The sequence below is a fragment of the Taeniopygia guttata genome, chromosome Z (assembly GCF_048771995.1).
Source record: "Taeniopygia guttata chromosome Z, bTaeGut7.mat, whole genome shotgun sequence".
NCBI lineage: Eukaryota > Metazoa > Chordata > Aves > Passeriformes > Estrildidae > Taeniopygia > Taeniopygia guttata.
In genome coordinates, this window is record NC_133063.1 from 67,374,705 (window position 1) to 67,390,417 (window position 15,713).

Here is a 15,713-nt window from a genome sequence, read left to right on the forward strand (position 1 = left end):
ACACTTTTGCCATTGTATGGTTTTGCCCATTTCAGAAAACTGGTGGTGTTGGAAGGCCAGAGATCACTCATAGCACCTGCACTGCTCTGTCAAATGCTGATGTCCATTATCTAAGATTTCATTTTCTGAATATTAAGACAAAAGCCTCTCCAATCAAATAATGGCTAGATAGCTTCAGGAAATAGCACCAGGAATCACATGAAGGAACACAGGTGCTAAAGAACTACTTGCTATGTTGGTTTAAAGCTTATCAATTCTCATTATTGTACAATAAATGGAATAGTAATCTCTATGGGATAACATACTAATTTGTCCTTCTATTAAAAGTGGATTTACAGCAGTAATCTAAATTATTTCAGCAGCATTGATATAGATATTGCTTCCAAAGTCTGGATGCAGAGTATGTAGGAAAGTGCCTTTTGAAAGGGCTTTTTAAAAAAAAGTCTTTCACAAAAATCAACCTGAATTGCAGCTCTATATTCCCTACTGCATTACCAGACAAACTAAAGACATAGTGCATGACAGTGCAAAGGTGTTTACTGGCGAGTATGTTAGAATGAAAAAAATTAGTGGGAAAGAAAAGGGAGCATCTTATCACTGTAAGTGACCTTCAGATGATAGATAAAGTTAGGGGGAAAGATACAAGCAAACAAAAATACAGTGGAGCACAATGGGCTAAACTTATTCCAAGTTAACTCCGGCCAGTTTTCCAGTATCTGGTTGTCAAAATATGTTTAATGGAGAAAAAATGAAAAAAGAAATTAAGTATGAAATCTGTTCTAGAACATAGTACATTGGTTCTGTTTGGTTAAATCAGTATGCCTTCTGTAATGGCATTCTTTGATATCAATTACTCATTATTGCACTGCCAGGCAAGCTATAATCCTTGCCATTTTTCTGACCACTTTCATCACCCTTCTTGTTCCCCCACAGAGTTCTATAAATAGCTAATGTGCTATTTTCTTGTGATCACTGTAAACAGTGGTTTTAGGCATTTTTTTTACCTATATCACCATGGAAACAAGATCTGTGTATATATCTATGATTAGTCTTTCTCTAGAGTAAAAGCCTTCATCATCTATGCAAGCTTACAGCTAATTGTTCTGCATAAGATATGGGTGTCTTATTCCTACCTACCACTTCGGGAATTCATTTCATGTAGTTGCACATAACAAGCTGTAAAGAAGGTTTTATGAAGCCAATAATGCAGATATAATACTTGAGGAATTCCTTTTGGATTGGATATATTTATTTTTCCAAACATTTTGTTTGAGAGAAAACGAGATTGCTATCTGCTGTTTCCTTATTTTTTTGCAGGAAAGCAAAGGGTTGTTGACTTCCTCTCCCCTCCCTTCCTTCCTTCTTTCTGAAGGTACTGTACTCATCTGAAAAAAAAAGAGAACGAAATGATTGTTCCTGTTCTCCTTCTTAAGTAATTTGAAACATTGTCCCTGCTAGTTTTCTAAGTTTACTGCAATCTCTGCACGGGGGGAGGGAGGCAGCGGGAGAGACAGATATTACAAACATCAGAGCAGGTAGTGTTTAGGGCAAGACTCCTTCCAGCTTCAACAACTGGTAAGTTAAGTAAAATGCTTTTATGTTGACTCTTTAAAAGTGCAATATATATATCTGCGTTTTTACGAAGAAAAGGCGTAAATCAGATACACATTTAATTGATAAAAGAATAATAACCATATGCATTAATAAGCAGTCTTTTTACGCTAGAGATACCTATAGTCTGGTTTTTAGATAGTGGTGCTATTACCATATGGTTTAACTTATGCAGATAGGAAAGTATTTTCCAATGAGGCTGATAATACTCATAATATAATCTCCTGTGAATTTTGCGTATGTAAGTCCTGCTACGAGAATCTTGTTAAAGGCTTCACTAACTTTATCCCAACAGTTTCAGCAAGATTCACTGGGCCATTGCTAAAATATAGAGAGGAGCTGTGTCATACAGGAATCAATGTATTTCATTTTTCATCTGCCAGTACTGAATTCTGCTCCAACACACCAACCTGTGCTATACTGGGAGAAGAATTACTGGGGCTGTTTTTGTTCCCTTCAAGCTGTTTAGGATTACACATGTTTATCTCCACTCATCTGTGTATATGATTAGTCTAGGAACAATGACATTTAAGAGGTGGTAAGATGGAAAAAAAAACAAAACAAAAGAAAAAGTTCATATCGTGTAGTACATAACAGCACTGAGGCTGATCGCCCACATCAGTAATAGGATGAATTCAATTGGATATCTGTTTGCAATTTTTAGACATCAGTAATGTTTTTCATGTTGATCATAAATGCATCAGAATGATCAGAAATGCTATGTGAAATGAATGACTGAATGCAAGAGCATTTTTCAAATATTCCATGAGGAAAATGCTCCTCTGCACAGAATATATATTATAGAAGCAGAATGAAGAGGTGGGGCAAGAAATAGGACAGGTGTCCATTTCTTTGCAGAAAGAGAATTTGCTCATCTTATAATTAAGTGTTTCTTTATGCTGCTGCTCCCTGAATGCAGGGTCCTCTGAAGTGCAGGATGGACAGAACTCAGACAGAGAGGCCACAAATGGTAGGCAGATGTTGCAGAGGAATGGCAGGCAGCTCCAGCTGCCCTGCTTCCAATCCTGCTCCTGCCAGGGTACCTGGGTCCTGGGACAACCTTCTGCTCCCACCCCTCACTGAAATAACTAGTGGAAAGGACTTTCTGTTTCCCTCTATCTGGTGTCTTACTGCAGATTTTTCTATAAGAAGGAATGATCTACCACAAATTCAGCCCAGTTTCTGGGTAAGTTGTAGTTTCCTTTTGCTTTGGGAGCAGCCAAAGGGGGTTTTTGCCAAAGGAGATGGAAATAACTTGTTTCTTGAACTCCTTAGCTTAATGTTGCCACTCAGTCTAGTTTGGTATGAGTTAATTGTTTATTTGGTTATACTTAACTCACTTAATTTGTTATCTTCTAATAAGAAATGTGTGCCAGGTCTTGCCACATCTTCCCCTTGAGACATCTGGGTTTATTTTTATGTGACTATATACTGGTTCAAATTAAAGACATGATTTGGACAGTTGTTTTGAGAGTTATATGTCAAACACCTGGAATCCTAGTTTTTACATCAAGTGAGATGTATAGGAGTCTTCCAAACAGACACAGAAAATTACATAAGCTCTGTGTTTGTGGTGGCATTTTGTTCAAACTGCAGGATATTAGTCTGGATTGCAATCACTTTTAAGTTTTTGGTCTGGTTGGTTCAAAAGTTGACTTTGCCATGTAGGTAGAAGTAAGCTGCAGCCTTTAGGTCCAGGTTTTGTTTCTGAAGATGATAAACATTTGTATTTCCTTGACTTAGATTATATAGATAATAAATCCTTTCTCTGATACATTGTCTGAAAAACATAAATATGAACAAATTTATTCAAATCATAGGTGAACAAAAGCAGTACATACTGTTTTAAAACCCAGCTGCCAATAATAAACACAAAGAAAGCTTTTTAAAAGGAATGTTTAGTAATTTGACAGTAAAAAACACATCTTGAATTTTGAATTTCATTCTTAAATTTTACCCATTAGGTTTATGTTCCTTTAAAAAATACTTCTTTGCAATCCTTTGGAGTTTATTTATTTTCACTTTGTATAATTTACTGCCAGAACCACTGTAACATGATTTAGTGCAACAGGAGCTTGTAACAGAGTTAATATCTTTCTTCAGGTGTCAGAAAGATGATTTTTTGGCTGACATGTTATTCCTACTTCACTGAGATATTTACAGCAGAGATAGGTATGGTCTGAGTCTGTATTGGGTACAGATTTGCTACTACTTTATGGCACAAATTAAATATTCGTGCAATGAATTTTCAGTTATTCACCCCAATGTTTGTGAGAGACTGGACTGTTAATGATTAATGACTCAACTCTTAAAATTATAAGCCAAGAATAAAAAGAGACAATTTGGATTTATTTTGCTTAAAGCCTTACTGCTTCTACTGGTAATAGCCATATTTATGTATGTAACACAAATAAATAAATGATACGTCAGTGTATGTATTTCCTCAGAGAATTATTTCAAGCAATTATTTCCATTTGATGTGTTCTCAATTATAATGAAATTAAATATAGAAGAATATTGCTTTTGTTTGGAAATAGAAAAATAAAGCTATAACAGCAATGCCAGAGAGGTTACAGAAACAATTTGTAGCCTGTAGAAATCCCAAGTTAACAGGTCTGGTTCAAAAAGCATAGAAGTTAAGAGAAGTCTTTCTGTAAATGTCATCGCCTTTTTATATTTAAGACCAGTTTTTTTAATAGTCTAAACTATTGAGACTTCTTGGATACAGAATAGTAGCAGAGTTACATTCCTAGTAACATTTTGGCGTATCTAATGTACACTTTTGGCCCGGAGATAATTTGAAGCTTTGAATCCCAAGGAGGTGGTTTTTTTTGTGTTTTGAGTTTTTTTTGTTTGTTCTTTTTTTTTAAATTGTTTTTCATTCTTACAAAAAACCACCTCAACTAGAGCCTTGTTTTAGGATTGCCTGGGTGCAGAGCAGATAGTGGTGGTTTGAAAGATATGATGTGCATCTCACAGATAAACACAGTGTTGTGTCTCTAAGGTGCTGTTCCTAGTAGTGCCACAGAGATAGACAGGATTTAGAACAGGGTAAGCACAGGGGGATGAATCATGGAAGCAACCCAATTCAAGCCCCATACACTGAGACAGATGAGTATGGATTTCAGACAGAATTTACATTGTTTTGAATCTTTGAAATTGCAAAGACTCAGTGGTGCAGAAAGGTTTCTGAGTGGACTGCTCCACTCTTCTGGACATGTCAACAGAATCTCATAAGAAACAAAAGCAGTAAAGGCTGCATAAGGTAATGGGGATTTTCTGTGGCTGTGCTGAAAGGACACAAATCAATGGTGTGTAAGGCAACATCTTATTTACTAGTTGATAAAAAATGATCCCTAGTTTTTCCGCACCAATGCATGGTCTTCAATACCAAGTGATCCAATCAAACTGCTCCTTCAAACCTTATAAGTGCTGTGAGATTGCTATGGATTGTTTTCAAATTATTCATTTGTCTGATGAACTAATTTTATAACCCAGCATATTTTTAAAAATAAACCAGCTATTAAAATCAAATAGTTACTTTCTTCTTAAGTGTAGTAATTTTCCATGATCTAGTTTAAAATCTCAGAAGATTATATTCAGATTTTTATCCAGTGAAGAGGCCTAAATTAATCCTCAGCAATTATTTAAAACAAGCATTGAGCTGCATGCTGGATGTGTATTTTTTGTTTATACCTATCTGACAGGGACTAGTCTTTCTTTCTTGACTCCTAAAATACTAATGATCCAGTGAAAAATATTACTTAATGTTTGGTTTAAATCCTTACAAATGTAAGAACATTTTTACTTGTTTCTGTTAAACAAATGGTTTTATACATGTTACTGTGCTCTTGATAAATGAAAGAGTATTTTCATTCTCAACCAACAATTCTTAATGTACTGTAAAAACTGTAATGTCAATGGTAGTAATTAAGGTAAGTAATCATGTAGTAAAAGAAAATATTTTTGTGCTGTGGAGGTTATGGGAAGAAATTATGTGGATAATTGTTTTATTCTTTTTACTTTCATTTCTAATTTCCTGCTTTTGATGTTAGAAAAAACCTCTTATTAATTATTTAAATATAGGAGGAAAATACCACCCTATTTTGAATTTCTCTTCTCTTCCTCCCTCTTCTGCCATGGAAGCTAAAACCCTAACACGTTTTCCTTCTACTTTGTGGGTGTGTAGGAATAAATTTGATTTAAAGGAAAAATCTTAGGTAAGAAGTGTGTTTCCTGAAAACCTATTTTTCCCTTGTCAATCTTCAAAAAAAGTAAACCTGGAAGCACCGAACTTTTCATCTGCATACGCTCATTAGAAGCACTAGAATTCAGAGAACACTGAAAAATACAAAGTTGACAATCAGTTTAATTACTAAAAGTGATAAGTTAGTCTCTTACACTGATAATATCACATTTTGCTAAGAGCTTGAGGCAGATAAAACTGATTTAAAATTGATAGCAAGGCTGTGAGAAGGAGCACATATTTTTAGCTGTTCTCCTTGGATCATGTGGTAGTAGAAGGGATGTTAATGCACAGCAAGTAGCCATCACCCACACAGTCCTCTGGCCGCAGGCCTGATGAAGAATAGACATCACCTAATTTCCCTGCATGGAAGAACCTTGGTCTTCCCACAGTGGAGGACCAGATGTGGTGGCTCTGGGAAGGAACCATGTGGCTTTGCCCCTTCCTCTTCTGACACCAGCCTCTCTGATACTCCACAAGTGTGTTGGCTGGGAAGGACAAGATGACTTCTGGCCTTCCATTTAATGTGTTTGTTGCTATTGCTGGTTGTGAAAGAGACACTTATACTTCAGTCTTCCCTTTTTAGGGTTGCAATGTAACTGTTAGACCCTTTTTGCAGTGATGAAAGACTTCCTGTTTTGGTGGGCTCTATGCTGGATCTGTCACTTAAAACTTTTTAAATTGGAAAGAGTATGTGCTCTTACCAACAGCAAGACATGGGATCTAAATCAAATTGAAAGGTATCCAGGATGGATGTGTTGGAATGTAGTGAGTATTTCAGGTTTAATTGTTTCTCTGAGCTGCTTTCTAGAGCATATAGTGTTTCAGCTTTGGTGTTTCAGCTCCACATAAAAATTATTTGAGAACATTATTTGAAAAGGCAGCCTCTGTCATACAATATTTCCAGTTAGCATAACATTTTTTCTATTAGTTTGCTTTTTCTTAAAAGTATTTAGAGTACATGTGTAATGAAAACAATACTAGGAGGTGGAAAGGGAGCTGTTTTTAGAGCACCTGTCAGCTTCTAAAAAACAGCAGAAGTTGTTTGAAGCATCTGGTAGGCACAAGCCCACCCTGACTCAGTTTCTTAGTGCAGATTTCTGAAGCTGTGAAGATCCTTCTGTATTTGTCCAAAACCATTGTCCTGTGATAGGAATTCCAGAAAACTGTAGAGGACATCCTGGAAGAGCCACCTGACAACAGTTTGTTCATAGGTTCACCAGAAATTAAGCCCATCCAGTTATAAATGAGAAGGAAACTATTTTTCTATAGAAGTACAGAGAAAGGAATCACAGCTGTGCGAATGCTATATCAAACAGTTTTTCTGCATAATGCTGCACTCACAATATGAAGTCACCAAGATTTCTGGAAGAATTTTGTGTCTGTAGGCAGCATTTTGTCAGGATATCACAGAGTCATATATATCAGAGGAATGGTGCTCACCAACTCCTTTTTCCTCTGCCAGAAAAAATGGAAATACTGATGTTTCATTCCAAACATATTAACTGTTTTTTTTCACATCCCGCAGAAAGTGAACCCCACTTAAAATTCAGCCACGGGTAAAGGATTCAGGTGAATGGCTACCACTGGATTCTGCGGGACAGTGATCAGGACTCAGGGTTCCCCTAATATCTTGCTGCAAAAATTTTGACAAGTTTGTTTTTTGCTAAAAAACAATTAACAGGCTCCTCTAGAAGACAGTGAATCTGGTTAGGACAGTGAGTCATGACAGAATTCACTAGGTAATGTTCCTATGCTCAGACCAGAGCCTTATCTGCTATTCTTCCTAAAAGACTGCAATAATTCCTATTAATTTTTCCATGATTTAGTATAATTTATTTTTTCCATGTTTATGATGTTTTATAGTTAATTTTTTCCATGTTTTCCATGCTTGTTTTTTCGAGGGAAAAGGTCCTGGTTAGAATGATTGGGTGTGGGTTTGTGAGGGTATGGGCAGGGATTGGTAGAGACAGTTATATTAATACATAAGGTGATTTCTCACAAAACTTCATTGTATGGTGCTAGTTGGCCATTCTTAGACATGCTGTAGTGTCACAGTGGTTTGATGGGGCTTTTGGTTTCCTTTTTCTTGTGATGAAAATCAGAACTGGGTTAGTATCCAGAGCATCACTCATGGTGAAGGATTAGTACTAGAGTGGTTTGGGAAATGTTCAGAATTTCAGGTTTCAAACTATGTTGATTTTCTTCTTATTCTTTTTTTGGAAAAAAAATGTGCCTATTTATTTGTGATTCTAGTCTCTCTTCCAGTATCTGCTGATAATATTTGGCTAAGTCTGAGCTGTCTGTTCCACTCAATATGCTAGTTTATTGACTTCAGTAAAACTAGCATTTTAAATCTGCTTCGGTTTAAAATAATTAACCTCAAGAATTTTCCCCCATATTGAACAGAGGAATTTGTTTTCTAATTGAGGAAAATTGTAGAAGCAAGATAGAATTTGTTTTGAATTTTAGATTTTCTGTAGTTTTGGCAACAAACTTGTGCTTATTTTTAAAACTTTCTACAAGTTAATAAAATAATTAAGAGCAAGATGCAGGCTGTGTTTTGGGGATCAGAGACGAAAAGTATTTTTTTTGTTCAGGCAAGAGAAAAATTCAAGTTTGACACCAAAAATGAAGGGCAAAGGCAGAGAGGAAGGTATCTTAAATTACTTCTTGCAGGTACCTCATATGATCAGGCAAAAAATCCATTCTGTGCTGGAACTGAAGAAGTAAACACATTTCTCTTCAAACTAAAAATTTTTTTTTTTTTAAATAAGCCCTCATTGAATGAAATTGTGAGATGTATGTGTAAGAAATAATTTTTCTGGACAATAAATACATATTCAGCGCATATTTCATATTTCAAATTTTTAACAGAAATTTTATGCTCTGGCAGTTTGGAAAGCAGAACTCACTAATCACAATGAAGCTATATCAAAAGAAATTCCTTCCAATGGCTCAGTAATTTGCCTTAAGAGACTTTTTAAATGTTGTCCTATTGATATGATTCTTATTTTTTTCTTGTTGGGTCTCAACAAAATAAACACAGTGGTGTCCTAAGAACAACATTGATATGTCTAATTCCTTTTTTGTGTTTTCTATTGTGCTTAGGTTCAGAGGGAAATATCTAAGTCATTACTAAGCCAGCTCAATTACAAGTGAGTAATAGAGTCTAATAAGGATTAATCATTCTTTACAGCCAAGCAGCTTTTCCAGCAAGAAATCTGCTCAGTCTTCAGCTGAAATAAAATTTATTCATCTTTCCTAAATGAATTCGAAGGCATTATCTGGTGATCACTTTTAATAACTAGACACTAGGATAAGTGTTTGGTAGCAGATATATTTTTATAAATCACACACACAAACACACATACACGCACATAAATATAGACTCACTTCTGTCACTTTGTGGGTGAAATCCTCTTCTTTTGGTTCTTGTAGGATATTACATGTCTTGCTTACTTACACAGTACCTACCACTTTAGCAACCTTCAGTTTCACTATGAGTTTTGAATTGTGTGAAACAAGAAATTGAGCACAAAATAAATACAAAAAGTAATGGTTCTGCTGAGGACTTATTATATTTCTCCATGTTTAAAAATATGTAACCTTTCATTAAAACTTTATCTGTTTCAGAAAATTTTAAAAAATCTTTTCCATACAATCCTCTGTCCCTTTGGCCCTTTTCCAATCATGTGTACACATTTTATTTGGTCCTTTCTTTCTTGAGGTACGTGCGATGTGTCTAAGGTGCCATTAATGCTGATGGAGGAGCCAGCTGGCTAGTTTGAAGAACCAAGCTGAAGGTGGCCCTTAGCTACTCTTTAAGAGATAGGAGAACAGACCATCTCTCTGGCCTCCATATAGGCGATAAGGACATTGGGATTACAGTAGGAAGGAAAGCTCAGTGTATTTCCTTTTTTAAAGGTCATGAATGCCAGTGAAAGGTTTGCTTTCAAAATAAAAGCTCAAATAGGACAGCATGAAGGTTATGGAAGGACATGTCTTTTTGATTATTCTAATTTTGGATGTTCTTCATAGCTCTATTATTTTTCTTAAAATAACTGCTCAAACCTTCTGTGTTCTCTTTGTAATGATTGTGCATTGTAGGTGGAAAGATTATACCCAAAGTGTTCTTGAAGGACTCTACACTCTATCAAACATTGCTATTTTACTACAAAATCCTTCCTAAATTTATATTATTAATTTGTTCTTTTGTTCACCCTGTCTCTTTTTATATCTGTATGGAGAGAAAAAAAACCCTAAAGCTTCCTGGATGTTATTCGATAATTTTCCAGAGGAAAAACTATTTAACACATAGAATTCCCACAGTGCCAAAAATGTATTATTTTAATTTGCATTGGCAGATATGAGATTGACAGGAAACAGGGATGGAGTGATAGGACTTCTATAAACAGTGATTAAAGTGACTCCACATACTTTATAAAGGCAGGGACACATCCATGGTTCCAGCCAATGACATGAGATTGCCTTATCCATGTAGCAAGAAATTTGTCTAATTGTCATCACCTCACAGCAGTCTAATCCTAAATCTTGTTTTCAGCTACGCCCCAGATATTCCATACTTATTTCAGTGAAAAACAGATGATGCAAGAGAGATAATTAAATCAGCTGCTTAGGATGAGAGTTGTTCAGTTGAACAATTAATTGAGCTGGCCAGTCCATCATTAATTCCAATGGCTAGTGAGGGGAGGACCAAATTGCTCTTCCACTCTGTCTGCTGGCACCATTTCCACTACGCGTGTTTGAAACTCTTCTATTATACGTGCTGCAAAAGTCACCATTATGGCCAACCTGATCTTGTCAGCCCTGAGCTTTGAGCAGGGTCTGAAAACTCAGGATGCCTATGCCCAAAAGCTCTCAGGAACCAAATTCTCTAAGAATATTTACATGTAACTGAATAAACACTGACAACATCAAATTTGGAGAAAAATACAACAGCCACAAGAATGGAGATTGATTAATTTCCCTCCCAAGGAGTTTGGACCTACATCGCTAACCTCTATGGGGGAGTGCCCTGCCTAAAGCCTGTGCTGCTGACTCTGATCTCCTTCGGATGGAGCTGGGCCTTTAGACTAATAAAAGCACAAGTGCCAAGGTGCAGGGAGCAGGAAGTCAGATGTGATTGTTAGTCGCTGCCAACTCGAACCCTCTGGAGTTTGGACTCCTCTCAGGTGTAACTTCAGGTTACAATCTGTTTGCAGGAAGATCAGGCTGGAAAGTTGACATAATATGCCTTCCTGTTTCTTGTATTCTTCCCAAGACCAGTGTCTTGGGTTAGCTGCACTGCTAGACAGAGCTGACATGCCTGGTTTTACATCCTCCTGTGCCTTACCAGAAGCTTTGCTTCCTCTAAGCTACACTTAGCAGGTTTTTGCAGAGGAACAGCGAAAGGCAAGATGTTGGGCCATAGCCCACCCTGCTGTGGGCAGGGATGGGGTGGGGATATGCAGACCCAGAGGTCTGCCAGCCAGCAGCTGTTCCCTCTCCCTCGCATTCCAAAGCAGCTTTGAATTCCATGTTAGTAACAGCAAATCAGGCAGATGCAGGTGCTCAGTTGAGCACATAGACTCTTGGTCCCTTTACACACTTTAAGACCATATAATTTGCAGTACCTTGTAGGCTCCCATCATGTGTAGCTGTGGTTTGGGGTGATTTTGTGTAAACAGGTAACACTTCAGAGTCTGTTGACTTTACATTCATTTCATTATGCAGGTTGTCTCTCTGTTGCTGATCATTTTAGCAAACAAAATACAGAAGTAGAGAGGGAGTGAACAACAGACAGAATACAAAAATGAAGAGATCCAAACCAGCACTCTAAACTATACTAAAAAATGACTTGGTTCATAACCTGAAATGACTAGAGAGGTACACAGAGCTAGTACTCCTAGAGGCATTGCCAGTAAACCCCTGGGGTAGATGGTCTGTGGGCAGCCTAGACATACTGCTCTGTCACTCTCACCCACTCCTTTGTTAGCTGACAGAAGAGTAGAGAGAATGGTGACAAAGGTGTCCCTAGAATAAGGACTGAGCACACACAAAAGCAACAAGAGGGGTAGCAAACCATTTTGCTAAACTGACAACAAAGCACTCACACTGGAGAGAAGAAATATATCTGCAGCTACCTCAGTACAGTTATCTATCAACTTTTTTTGGTTTAAGTCTATCAATGCAAACATGGAACACAAATTATGCCATAAACCCTATAAATGCATCTGATGCCACAAACAGTATGCCAGCTTTGGCAGGCTGCATGGTGAGACTGCTCCAGACTTTCGGCAGAGGAAATCTGAAATTCTTGTTTAATACTTTCAGTAATTATCAAAGTAAAAATTATCTGTAAGTTATGGAAAAGTGAATGTGTATAATTTTGATACTATTTTAAGGCCTTTCCTCTACTATAATGAATAACAAAGTGACTATACTCCTGTGAAAGTGCTTGTTGTGTCTTGCTCACTAACAATGAATAAAAACAATGAAACAAATACAAGTTACACATAAATCCAAGATTATTTCAAAGACAGTGTAGTCAAATGGGTATGTTCAACTTCTGCATTTCTCTACTAATATACAAAAAAAAATATGCAAGTTAAAATATTAAAATTTAGGAGAAGGAAAGACAATGCAGGGAGACTATTTCTGCTGCACAGTTTCCTGTGAGAAGACCCTTTTCTTCATATTTCTGACACCTCCCAGACAATATTAATGCAGCTATGCTGGATAGGAAGCCCTTAGACCAGTAGGAATATATAAAAAGACTGAATTTCAAGCATGAAGCTAGGATGATACCAAAATAGCAAATGAAGGGAAAAAATAATTTAATAAATGAGATGTCCTTGAAAGTTCATTGCTTGTTGTATCTGTTTACTGTGTCATGTCAAGCTGTCAGATTTTTAATCAGCTAACTTCCTTTGATTTTTATTGAGCTTGTCTGCAAAGGTTGCCACCTGCTGACATATGTTCTGTAGATGTAAGTATTTTTTTCATTTTTTTGAGGTATAAATGGGTTCCTATCTCATTGGACAACAGAACCTATTAAAAAAAAGTGCCTTCAGATGCCATTGGAAGTCTTCCCATAGGCCTTAGTGAGGTTTGATTATGTCCTATGAAGAATTCTAAAGGTTATCAGTTTTATTTTATGAAACATTCATTGAGAAAAAAACCCCACATTTGTTGATGGAAAGAAGAAGTTTTATCCTGAAGCCTACTACCAGCAGATGAAGGTAGTTTCCCAGGGAGAAGTGAAAAGACAGTGATCTTCTTTATACTATCATACTAATGTAGGAAGAAAAAACCTGATCTGGTCCACTTCTCATTTTCAATCATTCCAGATCGTGTTAATGAACAATTGCTTACTTATTTCCAATTCCAGTTCTATTAGTGATGATAATCCAAAAAAGGGAGAAGAATATTTATGGCAGTATCTTTATCTTGATAGCACTCTCCATTTAAGTAGACATATCCCTTGTAAAAGGCATGGTGCAAGAAACCTTATCTCCATAGACAATTAAGTTAATAGCTAAATCATGGACTTCTTTTGATATCTCACTTCAATGCATGTGAGACTGAAAAAACAAGTGTTTGTAAAAGTGGCGTTGAAAAGGATTTGACTAAACTCAGTAAGTATTATTCCCAGCTCAGGTTTGTTTTTCTAAAAAAATGCACTATATTTGTGTCTCTTCATCAACATCTGCACTCATTGATTTTGGATACTTCCTGCAAATCCAAATTTATTTTCACAAGGTAGTCAAAATTTCACATGGTAGCCCAAATTTTTGTCTTCTCCCAGCTGCAAATTATAGCAGAAGGAAAGCTCTTTTCATTTAAAACATAAATAATCTTTTATGTCAACTTCAAATATTGTAGCATAGAAACTTGAAGGCTGATTTAAGTGTCGTAATACATACTTAGTTATGCATGCACACAATATGCACAGTTTATATACTGAGAGTTTAATTGAATTTATTAGCATATACTCCATATGTGTTAATGGGGTCAATTTTTCAAAATGTTCTGCTTGAAATGAGGATACTTATGCTTGGAGAACATGGATGGAGAGTACACCTTGCACTGGCTTCCCTAAAGAACAGGATGGTAGGTTTGACTTTAGAGAAATTCTGATGTGGGCATAGACATGTTTTATTACCTTCTGCCTAGAAGAATTCATGCTTTCATTGAAGGCAAATAGAAGGGAAAACTGTAAGGGGGGATCAGATGTGTACTACCTGAAAGTACTTGGTTACTAGTAATGGACATTTTCACCTTAGCACAGGTGTTCTTGGCGTTTTCAAAGTCTGACAAATAAATTAAAGCTGTCTAGATTCAGTAGGGAGCATTTCACTGCTGAAATTCATTCAGTATAATAAAATCCCTCAGTCATACCCTGAGACAGATGCATTTTTTGCATAAATAGCAGATGAGAGAAAACTGTAAATAATTTGCTGCTTAATTCAACAGCTGTATAACTGAATACATTTAAAACCAAAACATATTTGGAAGAGCAGACTGAGAGCTCATTAAACCTATTAAGATAATGATAATTATTGCCATCATAACAGCTGACAAGGATCAGTGATTGAAAAAAACCCCGGCTGGTTGTTCAATAAAGCTGAAGCTCACCAACTGCTCAACTTCAGCTCAGGAAATATAATAGTGTGAAATTTGTCAGGAATCCTTACCACATCCAAAAGAAAGAGTTGTTAGTTTTAATTCTTTGCTTATAGATGCCCATATTTTGGGCCTCAAAAGGAGAGCAGAATTGCGCTCTTACAGGGCATGGTTTCCATAGTCCTACATGTTCAATTAACCATGGAATATCTCTTCCAGAGAACAGAAGCTGTTTGGCCAATTTGGCCCCCTTTAGACTTACTCCACTTTGTGGGTTTCATCTTCTTATGAAAGAGCAAATATAAAGTGCAAACTCCTAATAAAATGACCCATTAACCTTTGTCATATCTCTTTCTTGTCTTATTTCTGGCTTTATGATTGTGTTTCCCAGGAGAAAAATCAGAACAGTTGTAGTCAGTGTTTAAATTGGAGAAACTTCACAACCTCACATTTTTATGGCTAATTATGGACATGTTATTAGTCTCTAGACAAAAAATACATTTGTCCAGGAAGCAGAATCTTGATTCTACTGAATTCTTAAGAAAATTTACTGTTGATTCCAGTACTGGATATTAACTGGAGACTGTAACAATGTATTTCCTTATTGAGTAAATAGTATCATTTACATACTTTCTCCAATCCTTTGTCTTAGAAATGAGTGGACATGAGAGAGTAAATGGTGATTTATATTCTACATTAAACTCACTTCCTCTTTCATAGAAGTTAACAAGAATATTAGCTGTTGCATAGATATTCTATTTCAGAAATTCCTCAGTAACTATCTCAACTCAATCTAAGTTTTCTTGTTTTGAAAGGGCAGTAAGAGTTAATTTGTAGTTCTATTCTTCAAAATACTGTATTTCCATTTACATAATGAAATAAAATTTGAGGGTGCTTGTCTTTTCTACAGAAGCTGACTTTAGTTCTGGAGTGCTCAGTTTAGTGGGTGGTCTTATGTGTAAGGACCAATACAGCATGGAAATTTCTGTCTCAGGGAGCTTCCAAACCAACTTTTCAAAACCTAGTAGCTTATATATTACTGATAAAAGCTAAAATTTTCAATGACCATCCAATGTTTAGAATCACACTACATAGCACTACATTTTTAATAATAAATTCTGCAGAAACAAAGAAGTTTAAAGTTCTTATATAGGAAGCACAAAAGGTCCCCAGGTGATATTTGAATAGAAAAGCATGTAAATAAAACTAAATATTAAAATAATTTAAA

The 15,713-nt window shown here is 36.2% G+C and overlaps 1 protein-coding gene across 4 annotated transcripts in view; it reads left to right on the forward strand.

The window, feature by feature from the left end:
* The first annotated feature begins 1,415 nt into the window (after positions 1-1,415).
* Positions 1,416-15,713, forward strand: part of ZNF366 (zinc finger protein 366) — a 36,322-nt gene continuing 22,024 nt past the window's right edge. For 2 of the 4 annotated variants that reach the window (XM_004177172.6, XM_072921860.1), the window contains exon 1: positions 1,416-1,575. The gene's annotated coding sequence lies outside the window, so the exon portion shown is untranslated. Of the gene's footprint in view, positions 1,576-2,207; positions 2,798-8,968; positions 9,016-15,713 lie in introns of those variants that run through there. The other 2 variants (XM_072921859.1, XM_072921858.1) reach the window with 2 other exon arrangements.